The sequence below is a fragment of the Oryctolagus cuniculus genome, chromosome 18 (assembly GCF_964237555.1).
Source record: "Oryctolagus cuniculus chromosome 18, mOryCun1.1, whole genome shotgun sequence".
NCBI classification, from domain to species: Eukaryota; Metazoa; Chordata; class Mammalia; order Lagomorpha; family Leporidae; genus Oryctolagus; species Oryctolagus cuniculus.
In genome coordinates this window covers 51,013,824-51,026,973 of record NC_091449.1, presented here as the reverse complement: position 1 = coordinate 51,026,973, position 13,150 = coordinate 51,013,824, and the positions used below count along the sequence as shown (strand labels likewise).

Here is a 13,150-nt window from a genome sequence, read left to right as displayed (position 1 = left end):
TTTGCTGGAGTAGGCCATTTTTGGATGTCACTAGCAGTGTGCCTGTTTGTTTTGTGGTTGTACAAGCCAGATTTTTAGTAAGTGTTTCATAATGTCCCCTGACACTTCACATTGATATTGTGTGTTAGTATGGGGACTGTCAGGCTTTCTGAAAAACTAGAAATGGCATAAACCTGTTCATTTTTTCAAGTTTTACGTGTTTTATATAAATACATTTTAAGTATTGGAAAATTGTCATGTTCTCCTGACCACTGGTGAAAGAGATCCCTTCATTTGCTAGTGTGGTTATGTTGCAACATGAAACATGATTGATTTTTGTGGGGTCACTATGTGTCCTACAACTTTGTTGAACTTTAGCACTAAAATTTCTTCCTTCCTTCCTTCCTTCCTTCCTTCCTTCCTTCCTTCCTTCCTTCCTTCCTTCCTTCCTTCCTTCCTTCTTTCCTTTTTTTGACAGGTAGAATTATAGACAGTGAGAGAGAGAGAGACAGAGAGAAAGGTCTTCCTTACATTGGTTCACTCCCCAAATGGCCGCTACGGCTGGCACTACGCCGATCTGAAGCCAGGAGCCTGGTGCTTCTTCCTGGTCTCCCATGCGGGTGCAGGGACCCAAGCACTTGGGCCATCCTCCACTGCCCTCCCGGTCCACAGCAGAGAGCTGGACTGGAAGAGGAGCAACCGGGACTAGAACCCAGCGCCCATATGGGATGCCGGTGCTGCATGAGGAGGATTAGCCAAGTAAGCCACGGTGCTGGCCCTCTTTTTTTTTTTTTTTTTTTTTAAAGACTTCTTTATTTATTTGAAAGACAGAGGTACAGAAAAGCAGAGAGAGAGAAAAAGAGAGGACTGCCAACCTCTGGTTCATTCCCCAAATGGCTGTAATGGCTGGAGTTGGGCAGATCCAAAACCAGGAGCCAGGAGCTTCTTCCAGTTCTCACATGTGGGTGCAGGGACCCAAGGTCTTGGGCCATCTTCTATTGCTTTCCTAGGCCATAGCAGAGAGCTGGATTGGAAGTGGAGTAGCTGGATCTCAAACTGGCACCCATACGGGATGCCTGCACTGTAAGTGGCAGCTTTACCCACTACGCCACAGCACTGTCCCCAGCACTAAAATAAAGGTCTCTCTCTCTGCCTTTCAGACAGAGTTACAGAGAGGTAAAGACAGAGAGAGAGAGAGAAATCTTCCGTCCTCTGGTTCACTCCCCAAATGGCCGTAATGGCCGGAGCTGGGCCTATTCAAAGCCAGAAGCCAAGAGCTTCATCTAGGTCTCCCATGTGGGTGGAGGGGCCCAAGCACTTGGGCCATCTTCTACTGCCTTCCCAGGCACATTAGCAGAGAGCTGGATGGGAAGTAGAGCAGCTGGGACTCGAACTGGCACCCATATGGGATGCTGGCTCTGTGGCGGTGGCTTTACCCACTACACCACAGTGCCAGCTCCAGGAACCAACTGCTTGAGATATCATCTATTGCCTTGCAGAGTAGCTTAAAATTGTATATATGAAATTTGTTCCCTTTATATAAATAAGTAATAATAACAATAAAAAGAGCAGTGTAGCTGGAACTCAATCAAGCTCTCCAGTATGGGATGCAGACATATCATGACTTAACCGCTGCACCAGATGTGTATCCCACTTTTTATTCTTTGACTTATTATTTTATTTTTCCTGATAGTCTAGGTATAATTATATCTTTTTTTTTTCCTGGTTTTTTTTTTTTTTTTTGACAGGCAGAGTTAGACAATGAGATAGAGAGACAGAGAGAAAGGTCTTCCTTCCATTGGTTCACCCCACAAATGGCCGCTACGGCTGACGCTCTGCACTGATCTGAAGCCAGGAGCCAGGTGCCTTCTCCTGGTCTCCCAAGCTCTCCAAGCACTTGGGCCATCCTCCACTGTCTTCCCGGGCCACAGCAGAGAGCTGGACTGGAAGAGGAGCAACCGGAACAGAATCCGGCGCCCCAACCGGGACTAGATCCCAGAGTACCGGCGCCACAGGCGGAGGATTAGCCTAGTGAGCAGCGGTGCTGGCCTATATCATCGTTTTTAAATTTTGCTAATTAAACTAGGTGTTTAGTTTTACATTTCTTCTAAGTTTATTTTATCTACCAAAAAAAATTTTGATAGGTTCTTTTAGTTTTAGCTTTTTATTTTAAAGTACTTATTATATTGTTTAGTCTGGATATGCTTCCTGATCCAGATTATATTGGAGATGGTGGACTGCTCTATAATTATCATGCAAGTAGACATTGTTTAAATCTGTGTTTCATTGGCTGAGCCTGACACCATTCTGTCATGGTTAGGAAATATAACATGGTCTGCCTTTTGTATAAGTGCAGACTTATACTCTAGTGCAGTCAAGTTTTGTAAAATATATAGGTACAAAGTTATTGATCCATCATACAGTTTTCTTTTTTGACAGGCAGAGTGGACAGTGAGAGAGAGAGAGACAGAGAGAAAGGTCTTCCTTTTGCCGTTGGTTCACCCTCCAGTGGCCGCCGCGGCCGGCGCGCTGCCGCCGGCACACCGCGCTGATGTGATGGCAGGAGCCAGGTGCTTCTCCTGGTCTCCCATGTGGTACAGGGCCCAAGCACTTGGGCCATCCTCCACTGCACTCCCTGGCCACAGCAGAGAGCTGGCCTGAAAGAGAGGCAACCGGGACAGAATCCGGCGCCCCGACCGGGACTAGAACCCGGTGTGCCGGCGCCGCAAAGCGGAGGATTAGCCTAGTGAGCCGCGGCGCCGGCCACAGTTTTCTATACATCTGGTTTTTCTTATTCATTTATATTTTATAGATTTGTTAAGAGAGTGAAAGAGTTTTGGAAATGATATCACCTATGGTCTCATGCTGAGCCAGGGGCTTTGGGTTAGAGTTGAGCAGCTGTGGGCTGATAGCTGGTACTGGGCAGGGGAGATAGTAGGTGGGATCTTCACACTAGAGTGGCTACACAGAAGACAAAAGCATGGACTGGAGCCTGGAGAAGGTGGTGCTGGTGTGCGGGTACCTTGGGACAGGAAGGGGACGTCCCTGTCTAGCCACTACGTGCAGACTTGGACATGGAATGTTGGCCTGGCTGGCTTTAGCCTTCCCACAGGGAGCAGGGCCAGAGCTTGGCTAAAGGAGCAGGGTGGCAGGACAGGGCAGTGAGGGGCCAGCTGAGCTTCTGGGTCTTTCTGACTTCCTGAATTCACCGTCGCTGGGCAGCAGGGATGGAACTTCCATTCCAGTGGCCCTGGAAGGTCAGAGGCCTGGGCGCCCAGCTTGGCTTCTCTGCAGGGAGATGGGCCCTGCTGTGCCTATTGAAATGTGACGCTGTCCCGCTGGCCTCAAGTAAGCGTCTGGCAGTCTGGACTGTGTTTGAGGCTGAGGAATCAAAGCCATGCTTTGCTTTGTGTTTGTGAAGGAGGAGTTTGCACACCTGTATCAACATGTACACAGGAGCAGTCGTGCTTGTCTCGTGGTTGCAGCTGGAGCTCACGCTGGTTTTCCTCATCGTTTTTTCCTTGCCTGCTATATCTGTTTGTCATGATTTGTGGACTCCATACTGCAGTGTTCAGTGTATCAGTGGTTGCCCTCTTGGCCTCCCAAATAGAAAATTTAAGAAGAAAAATTAACATCGTCCTTGATTTTTCATTTTCATTTGCCTTTTTTTCCCTCCATTTTGTACATTGAAGAGCTCTTACTGTCTTAGTGTTAGTCATGGCTACTTTGAATACCTCATCTTCAGCCCACACACTCTCCCCTGATGCTTTTTCCTTTTTTATTTTTATTTTTTAGGATTTATTTGTTTACTTGAGAGGCAGAGTTAGATACAGAGAAAGAGGTCCCCCATCCACTGGTTCACTCCCCAAATGGCTGCAATGGCTGGAGCTGGGCTGATCCGATGCCAGAAGCCAGGAGCTTCTTCCAGGTCTCCCATGCTGGTATAAAGGCCCCAAGCACTTGGGCCCTCCTCTAACTGCTTTCCCAGGCTATTAGCAGGGCTCTGGATCAGAAGTGAAGCAGCCAGGACAGGAACCAGCGCCCATATGGGATGCTAGCTCTGCAGGTAGATACTTAACCCCTCACTGCCACAACGCCAGCCTGCATGTTTTTGTCTTGCAAGGAGTGTTGAGCATATATCATTGTGGATAGCCATTCTTGCTTATTGCACCTCTGAGCTCAAAATATTTGTAGTGTGACTCCCTGGACTGTTTAGAAAGAGTTGGGAACCAACGGTAGGGGAAAGCATGGCTTAGAAGCAGAGATTGTTGGGTGTGGGTCTGCTCCAAGACAAGGAGCAGCCCTTCCTTTCTAGGCTTTTTCATTCTAGGTGATCTGGTTCCTGAGTGATGGCAAGGGCTCCTTGTGTTCTTGTCTTCAGGTCACCTGGAGCGGGGGTATGGACTCTGCTCAGCACAGAGGGTGGGCTAGGAGTCAGTGCTTAATCCTCTCCGAGGAGGAGCTGGTGAGAGCCACAGGCAAGCGCAGAAACTCAGCAAGAACTGAGAAATGAGGGATGTGCCCAGCTCTCTGACTAGTTGTGGAAGAGACGTGTCAGGGGAGACATCACCCCTCATCTCCTGCAGGCTCTTCTGGGCTGCTGGTTGTAGACAAGTGTCAGGCTGCTGCTTCATTCTAAACTTTGGCAGGCAGCTTTCTTCCATCCTGGGAGAAGCCACTACAATGAAAAGGATTACCCCTGATCCTGGGCCAAGGAGGCCCTAGGGTTTTCAGAGAACCTCATTAGACCTCCTTGGAGGCCTTTCATCCTGGACAGGACTTTGGTTGGGAACAGCAGCACTGGCAGCTCTGTGATGGGTCTCTGTGCTGCCAAGCTTCTCGAGATCTGTCCCTAGGCAGTCCTTTTCTCCATGGAGACCGTGGAGGGCTGTTCTCTGGCACCGCCACGGTGTTGAGTACACAGAGAATCTTTCTCACCACTCAGGCATTTTGCTGCTGTTGGGGCTGCTAGTGACCAAGTATCCCTGTATTGGATGTTTTACAAACAGTATTTCATTTCATCATAATCATAATGGCCATATTAATTTATTGTGTACCTCTTACATGTCAGGCACAGAACCCAGCACAGGGTAAATAGACACACCTTTATCCCAGTGGACCTTGGCCAGCAGGGGAGACAGATCCTTACTGGATGACCCTGCAGTGGTCCCTTTGCATTCTGGTCAGTGCCATGAAGGGGCAGCACTGAGTACTGTGAGACAGCTAGATTCAGGCTGGGAGCTGAAGGATGAGGGGTCTGGCCAGGAGTGGCAGGGAGATGAGGGATGGCAAAAAGGTGAGGGGGTAGAGAAGAGGAAAGTGCCAGGCAGAGTGAGGAGTGGGTAGGAAGGAGGTGGAAAAGAGCTGGGTGTGCAGAAAGTGACCACAGGCCGTGAGGTTGGTCTGTGCAGCTGGGAGGGCCTGGCAGCCCTAAATGTTACGGGGTGAAGGGCTCTGAGGGGTTTAAGCAAGTTCACAATCTACCAGTGTTGGCCCGCCAGAGCCCAGGTCTGAAGGGCAGAGGCAGGTGCCAGGAGGACAGTTTGAAGACTTAGTGGCCCACAAGAACATGGAAGTAGCCTGGACCAGAAATGGGGAAGAGAGGATGGATGGATTGACAAATCTTTAGGAGGTAGTCCAGCCGGAGTCGGGTCTTCAGAGTAATGAGTTGGTTGGACTGCAGGCTACTGGTAGTGTGCCTCCAGAGTGGTGCTGTTCATTTGTTTTAAGAATACTCTGGTTAAACAAGTAGCCTGGTGTTGGCCTTTTACATGCTGAGTCTCAAGGTCATTAAGAACAAGAGCTTGTACAAGAGTACAAGCTGAGCAGGGCATTTTTGAGTTAAGAAAAGAAGTTGGGCCGGCGCCGTGGCTCAATAGGCTAATCCTCCACCTTGCAGCGCCGGCACACCGGGTTCTAGTCCCGGTCGGGGCGCCGGATTCTGTCCCGGTGGCCCCTCTTCCAGGCCAGCTCTCTGCTATGGCCAGGGAGTGCAGTGGAGGATGGCCCAGGTGCTTGGGCCCTGCACCCCATGGGAGACCAGGAAAAGCACCTGGATCCTGGCTCCTGCCATCGGATCAGCGCGGTGCGCCGGCTGCAGCGGCAGCCACTGGAGGGTGAACCAACGGCAAAAGGAAGACCTTTCTCTCTCTGTCTCTCTCTCTCACTGTCCACTCTGCCTGTCAAAAAAATAAAATAAAAAAAAAAAAAAGAAAGAAAAGAAGGTAATGTAGGAAGTCCAGCATGGCCTTCTGCTGCCAGGAAGTACTTGGTCTTGGGTGTGTGCTGTGGCTTAGCAGGTTAAGCCCCCATTTGGGGCACCCACATCGCATATTGGATTGTCAGTTAGAGTCCCTGCACTTCCATTTCCACTCCAGCTTCCTGCTAATGCATCCTGGGAGGCAGCAGATGATGGCCTAAGTTTTTGGGCCCCTGTCACCCTGTGGGAGACCCAGAGAGATCAGGCCAGGACTCAGACTGGCACTCTGAAATGGGATATAGCTGCACCACAATGCTTGCCTCAGATGCTTTTTATTTGTTTTTCTAAGATTCTGTTTATTTCTTTGAAAGGCAGAGTTACAGAGAAGGAGAGAGAGAGATTTTCCATTTGCTTTGTCACTCCCCTAATGGCCATGCCTGGGCCAGGCTGAAGCCAGGAGCCTGGAGCTTCATCCAGGTCTCCTATGTAGGAGCAGCGGCCTAAGCACTTATGCCATCCCCTGTCGCCTTCCCAGGTGCATTAGCAGGGAGGTGTACCACAAGTGGAGCAGCTGGGACTCAAACTGGCACCTGTATAGGCTGCCAGTGTAGCAGGCAGCGCTGTAGTTTGCTACGCTGCCCCTACTGCCAAGTGCTTTTTGATTGTAGAAGATAACCTTTCTCTTTTTCCCTGTCTCCTCCTACCTCCCTCTTCTCTCTTCTATCCGAAGATGCTTGTCTGTTTGATCCCTTTGAGTCTAGTTCCTGATTAAAATGTTCACTAGCTGAGTGAGATGGGTGTGGAGGCAGTGGGAGCAATTATCACCTTTCTCGAGGGATCCAGAAGACACTTGTGTCGCCTATGAGTGATTGGCTGGACTTTGCCAAGCCCTAAAAGGGCAGTGAAAAGGTAGCTGGAATTCTTCCAGGCACAAGTGTCCGACGCACTGTGCTGATTCCACTCTGAACAGGTCATCCCTCCAGAAAACTCAGTTGTTAGCAGACAGTGAACCTGCTTGCCCCAAACTGAGGTTGAGGTCATTTCCCTGCAAAAATCAGATCCTCATGTGTCCCCTGTCTGTGCTGAGTCACTGTTCACCTTGGCACCCAAATGGGATTTCAAAGCAATCTTGCTGTTCTCCCTGCCCTCCCTTAGCCTGTGGTTCTGTTGCTCCCCACTCCCTGCTGCTCCTGCCTCTCAGTGGGCTGCTTTCATTGACCTCTCTGCACTATGCTTCCTGCCTGGAGGACAGTCCCCTGCTCAGCTTCATCTGCCACCACCTTTGCCCTCTACCACTGGCATGGGTGCATGGGCCCCAAACAGGCTGATAACAGTCCCTGCTCTGCTCTTCCTCCTTGACTCTCTCTCTATCCTGTGCAACCTTGCCTGACCCCTTCAGCCCTGATCCTATCTCTGTGATCACACTTGCCACTCTGCCTTGTGTGATTGCTTCATATTACCCAGCCGTGTCCTCACTGAATCGGGAGCTCCCTGGGACTCAGAGCACGTATTTCTATCACCACTCCCCCAGAGTGAGCTCAGCGCTTGGTGTGATGCACATGGACTTTGGAATGACACCATCCCTGCTTCACCATGATAAAGATTTATTTATTTATCTGAAAGTCGGAGTCACACAGAGAGAGGAGAAGCAGAGAGAGAGAGAGAGAGGTCTTCCATCCTATAGTTCACTCCCCAATTGGCCGCAATGGCCGGAACTGCGTCCATCTGAAGCCAGGAGCCAGGAGCTCCCTCCCGGTCTCCCATGCGGGTGCAGGAGCCCAAGGATTTGGGCCATCCTCCACTGCTCTCCCAGGACACAGCAGAGAGCTAGATAGGAAGTGGAGCAGCCGGGTCTGGAACTGGTACCCATATGGGATGCTGGTGCTTCAGGCCAGGGTGTTAACCCACTGCGCCACAGCGCCGGCCCCAGTCAAGTGTGTTCTAGAACCAGTCTGGAGTCAGGACCCATTGACCTGCAGCCTGTGTTCAGCTTCAAGAAGCCAAGCAGCTTCACCTACTGCCCTGATCATCATGGCACTGATTGTATCTGGGGGCTCTGCCATCACCTTCTACCCATAGGAGGAGTAACTGTTCTTTCTGTCGGCTCAGTGTCATTGAACCAACTGCTGGCTCATATTTGGTCATATGGGGGAAGAGGCCTTGAGGGCTCCTGTCATCCTGTGGAGTAGTGTTGCTCAGTGGTTAAGAATGTGGACTGGAGCCACACTGTCTGCATTTGCATCCCAGCAGTTGTTTTACCTGGAGTCGGTTACTTAATTGCCCCATGCCTCAGTTTCCCCATCTGTAAAATGGAAGTGATACTAGTATCATGCTCAGGTATAGGGTAGTTAGGATGATAAAAAAAAAGAGTTACTTTCTATGGAGTGCTTAAAATTGTGTCTGACTCACAAAGGAGAAGCATAAATATCAGTTCGTTTTTTTCTTCTACCTTAAGAAAGAAGTGTATACATTTAAAATTCTTTTATAAATATTTGCATATCAAAGTGGAGTTAGCAGAAATCAACATGACACTTTCAAGTGCTTATGTTTTCTGAATTTTGACGGACATGTTTAGTACACATTAGCTGGAGTAGAATTGTGGAAGAGAATGGCACCACTGTTGAGGTTTCCAGTGTTTTCTTATAAGTTGTACCGACTCAGCAGAGACATCTTTGCCTCCAGGGCTGTCGGGGGCAGACGGCAGGCACTGTGGGGTCTCACTTGGTCCCTGGGGCAGATGAAAACAGAGGGAGCCTCTGGAATAAGGCTGTGGTGCTCAGACTTTTCCTGGGAGTCTACGGTTACATCTCAGCTTGCATGTCAGAGGTTTCTGTTGGAAGATGGGGAAGTTTTTTTTTTTTTTTTTTTTTTTTGACAGGCAGAGTGGACAGTGAGAGAGAGAGACAGAGAGAAAGGTCTTCCTTTGCCGTTGGTTCACCCTCCAATGGCCGCCGCTGCAGCCGGCGCACCGCGCTGATCCTGGCAGGAGCCAGGATCCAGGTGCTTTTCCTGGTCTCCCATGGGGTGCAGGGCCCAAGCACCTGGGCCATCCTCCACTGCACTCCCTGGCCACAGCAGAGAGCTGGCCTGGAAGAGGGGCAACCGGGACAGAATCCGGCGCCCCAACCGGGACTAGAACCCGGTGTGCCGGCGCCGCAAGGTGGAGGATTAGCCTATTGAGCCACGGCGCCGGCTCAAGATGGGGAAGTTTTGATGTTTACCTTTCACAAGGTGTTTTTTTGCCTGCTTAGGTGTGAAACCAAGGGATGGGTGTGGCCCCAGAACAAGGATTTCAGAACCCTTAGCTGAATGACTTGGAGGGAGGGCAGGATGATCTGAGGCAGGTTGAGTATGCCTGTAGTCCCACCCTTGCACTGGTGAGCTGGCAGGGAAGGACAAGGGGCCGGGATCCCTGGATAGAAGAAGGGAGAGAAAGGCAGGGTTCTGGATAGATGGTGGGGTTTGGGTTTCTCTCAAGCATCAGCACTTTGAGGACATGTTGCTTCTTTGTCTTGTGCTTCAGACAGAGCCAGTGAGACTCAAGCTGTGTTGATAGGCCGCCCAATTGCATCAGAGCTGGGGAGCTGCTGGCTTCCTCCCTGCCTCTTCTGTGGCAGAGGCAGCTGCTGGCTTGGTGTGGCGTGTATTACCTTAATTACTACAGCTCCTCGGGGGAGTATCCAGGCTCACTGAGGCATGCATACCTTGATTGTAACTGTTGAAATAGCTAGAATACAGCTGGGGATTAGGAGTGGGGGATGTAGCTCCTGAAATAGGAGGTGACCTACAAGCAGGCCCTGGCTGTTGGACTTAGGGGTGCAGGGTAGATGTGGGTGTCATCTGCTTTCCTTCACAGGATGGTCATGAGCAATGAGTATCTTTTCTTCTCCTAGAGCTTACCAAGCCTACTCTGAACAGGCGGTCAAGATCAAAGGCTCAGCAGGAAGCTGCTTCTGCCAGTTGGGACAGATTCTGCAAACAGCTGATACTTCACATCTTCATGTGCCATGGGGGAGGAATTATTGATAGTAGACATCAGGGCAGAACACCAGGGATCAGCGCCAGGTTCACTGAGGGCATAGGATAGGCCCCACTGGTGTGGCAAACACTGATGATAAGTAACAGGGTGTTTGCTGTCCTCCCTCCATCTCCCTTTAGGGTTACAGCACAAGCACTGAAAAAAATGTCTGTTTGGAGCAAATCTATTAGCAGGTGGCTTTGTACATTGAATGTCTCAGAGATTGATGGCACCCAGGTGGGCTTCTGGACATTTGGAAATGCTGTCGGTCTGTCCCTGCCAAGCAGGGAGTGCCCTGTTCCATTGCTTATGGGCTGGGACCCTTGCTGCTCATGGCTGATGTGCTCCCACTCTGTCCACCATTCGCTACCACACTTCTTTGGAGCATCTTTCACTCCAGGACCTACAAGTGCTTCCCAGGGGTGGGGTCTGCCATAGGGTTGCTCAGACCTGGAAGGGAAGCCATGTTTCTCTCCAGCTGAGTGAGTTGAGCAGTCAGGGCTCTTCTGGCCTTTGGATGTACCCCTCCCAACCCTGCTAGAATACCTGGCAACAGACCTGAGCTCCCCTATCTCGAACTTAGGTTGGTACAGGCCTCCCAAGCTAGTGTCTGCCTGAGCCTGAGAGAGGGAAGAAACCAGCTGGTTGTCACCCTGTAGTTTAGGCCTTTTTGGATACCTTGAGGTGGCCCTGCCTGGAAACAGGATCAGCCAGGAGATTTTCTGAAGCCACTGGACCAGCTGCCCAACCCCTCACTGCTTTTTCTCCTTCTGTTCTTTTCCTATTTCAGATATCCTTGAAAGATAGCTGGGATAAGAGTGAAGGATTAGATGCCTAGAGGCCTTGTAGCTCTGGCAACAAGTCCTACAGGGTAGTCCAGACCAGAGGCAGGTTGGCAGTTGGGCCCTGGGGGTGGGAAGCTGGTCAGACCCCTTGGTGGTTCAGGCAGTGGTTGATGGTGATAGTGCCACCAGAACCACCATGGTCCCTGTGGAAGAGCTTGTTTTGTGTCCAAGGCCCTTTGCTTCCCTGCAGCGCCTCCCTGGGAATTGCGCCCTCGGCCCTGTGGCCAACCAAGCCTGTGTTCCTTTCCTGTGAGTCTCTCCGCTCACCCCCAGGAGACCTGTATGACCACAACACACCACAGCTGCTCCACAGCCTTGTGAGATGCAGTGACTCACTCAGACTGGACATTATTGTTCCTAGGCAATAGGGATTACTTGTTGGTAGTGTCTTGCTTCCTTTTTCCAAATACCTGTTCCCATTTCTCTGTTAAAGAAGGTAAAAATGCTGGACTTCACACTGTAGTTTTCAGAGCAAGTTAAGGTCTTTGAGGAAAGAGGTTTCATCAACAGCAGAAGGGCCAGTTCTGAAACCTGAGTGTCAGTTCTGACAACACAGTCTCGGGTGTCCTCTGGCTGAGGGTGGGGCAAAGTGGAGACTAGTTAGTGTTCAAGCCCTTGCTTTCCTAGTGTTGGGCAGAGGGACGACCCTGTGTAGGGAGCCCAGCGATGCAAAAATACCATGCCTGGGCCTCCTCTGTGGAAGGCTTGTGCACATGCAAATCTCAGAATCCTATGAGGTGTGCAGAGTCTCAGGCTTCTACATTATCAGGGTCGCTTGTCCTCCGACTTTCCTCGGAGGTTTAAAAGAAGCACAGTAGGAAGGAAGGAAAATCAAAGCCAATTCTCAGAGAGAAAGAGACCCCAAGTCCTGAGAGCTGAGGTTACACCATTTTGTAGGACAGTGCCGCCCCTTTCTTAGCCTAGTTCAGGTGAATGACAGTCTTGGGTGTCCAGTGGAGGAAGCCTGATGTGTATGTGGGTAGGTAGCCAGCCCTGCTAAATGGGTCAGATGCTATCTGCACCATACCCTGGGCAATCCCAGCTAGACCCATGCTGACTGCCCAGGGCCTCTCGTGGCCATCAGGAATGCACAGGTGTGACCCTGCTGGGGCGCCTCCCGTACAGGTGCTGACTATATGGTCCCTTTCCCTGCCCATGACTTCAAGCTGACACCTGAGCTCTGTCCCAGTACAAGGCCTGGGTACCCCTAGGAGGCCATACCCCACCTGTGACAGCCCCTGATGTCATCCTGCAGAGGTGGCTTTTTTATCCTGCCTTACTATGGCTTCCATGCCTGCTACCATGAAGAGAAGACTTGCACCCAGGGTACCATCTGCCCCTTCTGCCTGCAGCCGTCAGAGACATTGCCTTAGGATTGTGCTGATTCTGTTCCTTGGTTCCAGGATTCGAAAAGCCAGGTTAATAGCCATAAAAGTGGCATTTTCTGTTTGTTTAATGAAAATGTATTTGGGGCCAGCATTGTGGCATCGTGGTAAAACTGCCACTTGCAATGCCAGCATCCCCTGTGGGTACTAGTTTGGGTCCCGGCTGCTCCACTTCCAATTCAGCTCCCTGCTAATGCACCTGGAAGGGAGCAGAAGATGACCCAAGTTCTTGGGCCCCTACCACCTATGTGGGAGTCCAAGTTGAAGCTCTTAGCTCCTTGCTCCTGGCTTTGGCCTGGCCCAGCCCTGGCTATTGCAGCCATTTGGGGAATGACCAATGGGTAGAATATTGAACTCTCTTTCTGTCTCTCCCTGTCTCTGTAACTCTGACTTTCAAATAAATAAATCTTTAAAAATATTTAAAAAAATCTCTTTGCTAGGCCGGCGCCGCCGCTCACTAGGCTAATCCTCCGCCTTGTGGCGCCGGCACACCGGGTTCTAGTCCCGGTTGGGGCGCCGGATTCTGTCCCGGTTGCCCCTCTTCCAGGCCAGCTCTCTGCTGTGGCCAGGGAGTGCAGTGGAGGATGGCCCAGGTGCTTGGGCCCTGCACCCCATGGGAGACCAGGAAAAGCACCTGGCTCCTGGCTCCTGCCACTGGATCAGCGCGGTGCGCCAGCCGCAGCGCGCCGGCCGCGGCGGCCATTGGAGGGTGAACCAACGGCAA

The 13,150-nt window shown here is 50.9% G+C and overlaps 1 protein-coding gene across 2 annotated transcripts in view; it reads left to right on the top strand.

Moving 5' to 3' along the window:
* RANBP10 (RAN binding protein 10) overlaps nt 1-13,150 on the top strand; it is an 86,229-nt gene that overhangs the window by 33,002 nt on the left and 40,077 nt on the right. The window lies entirely within an intron of this gene.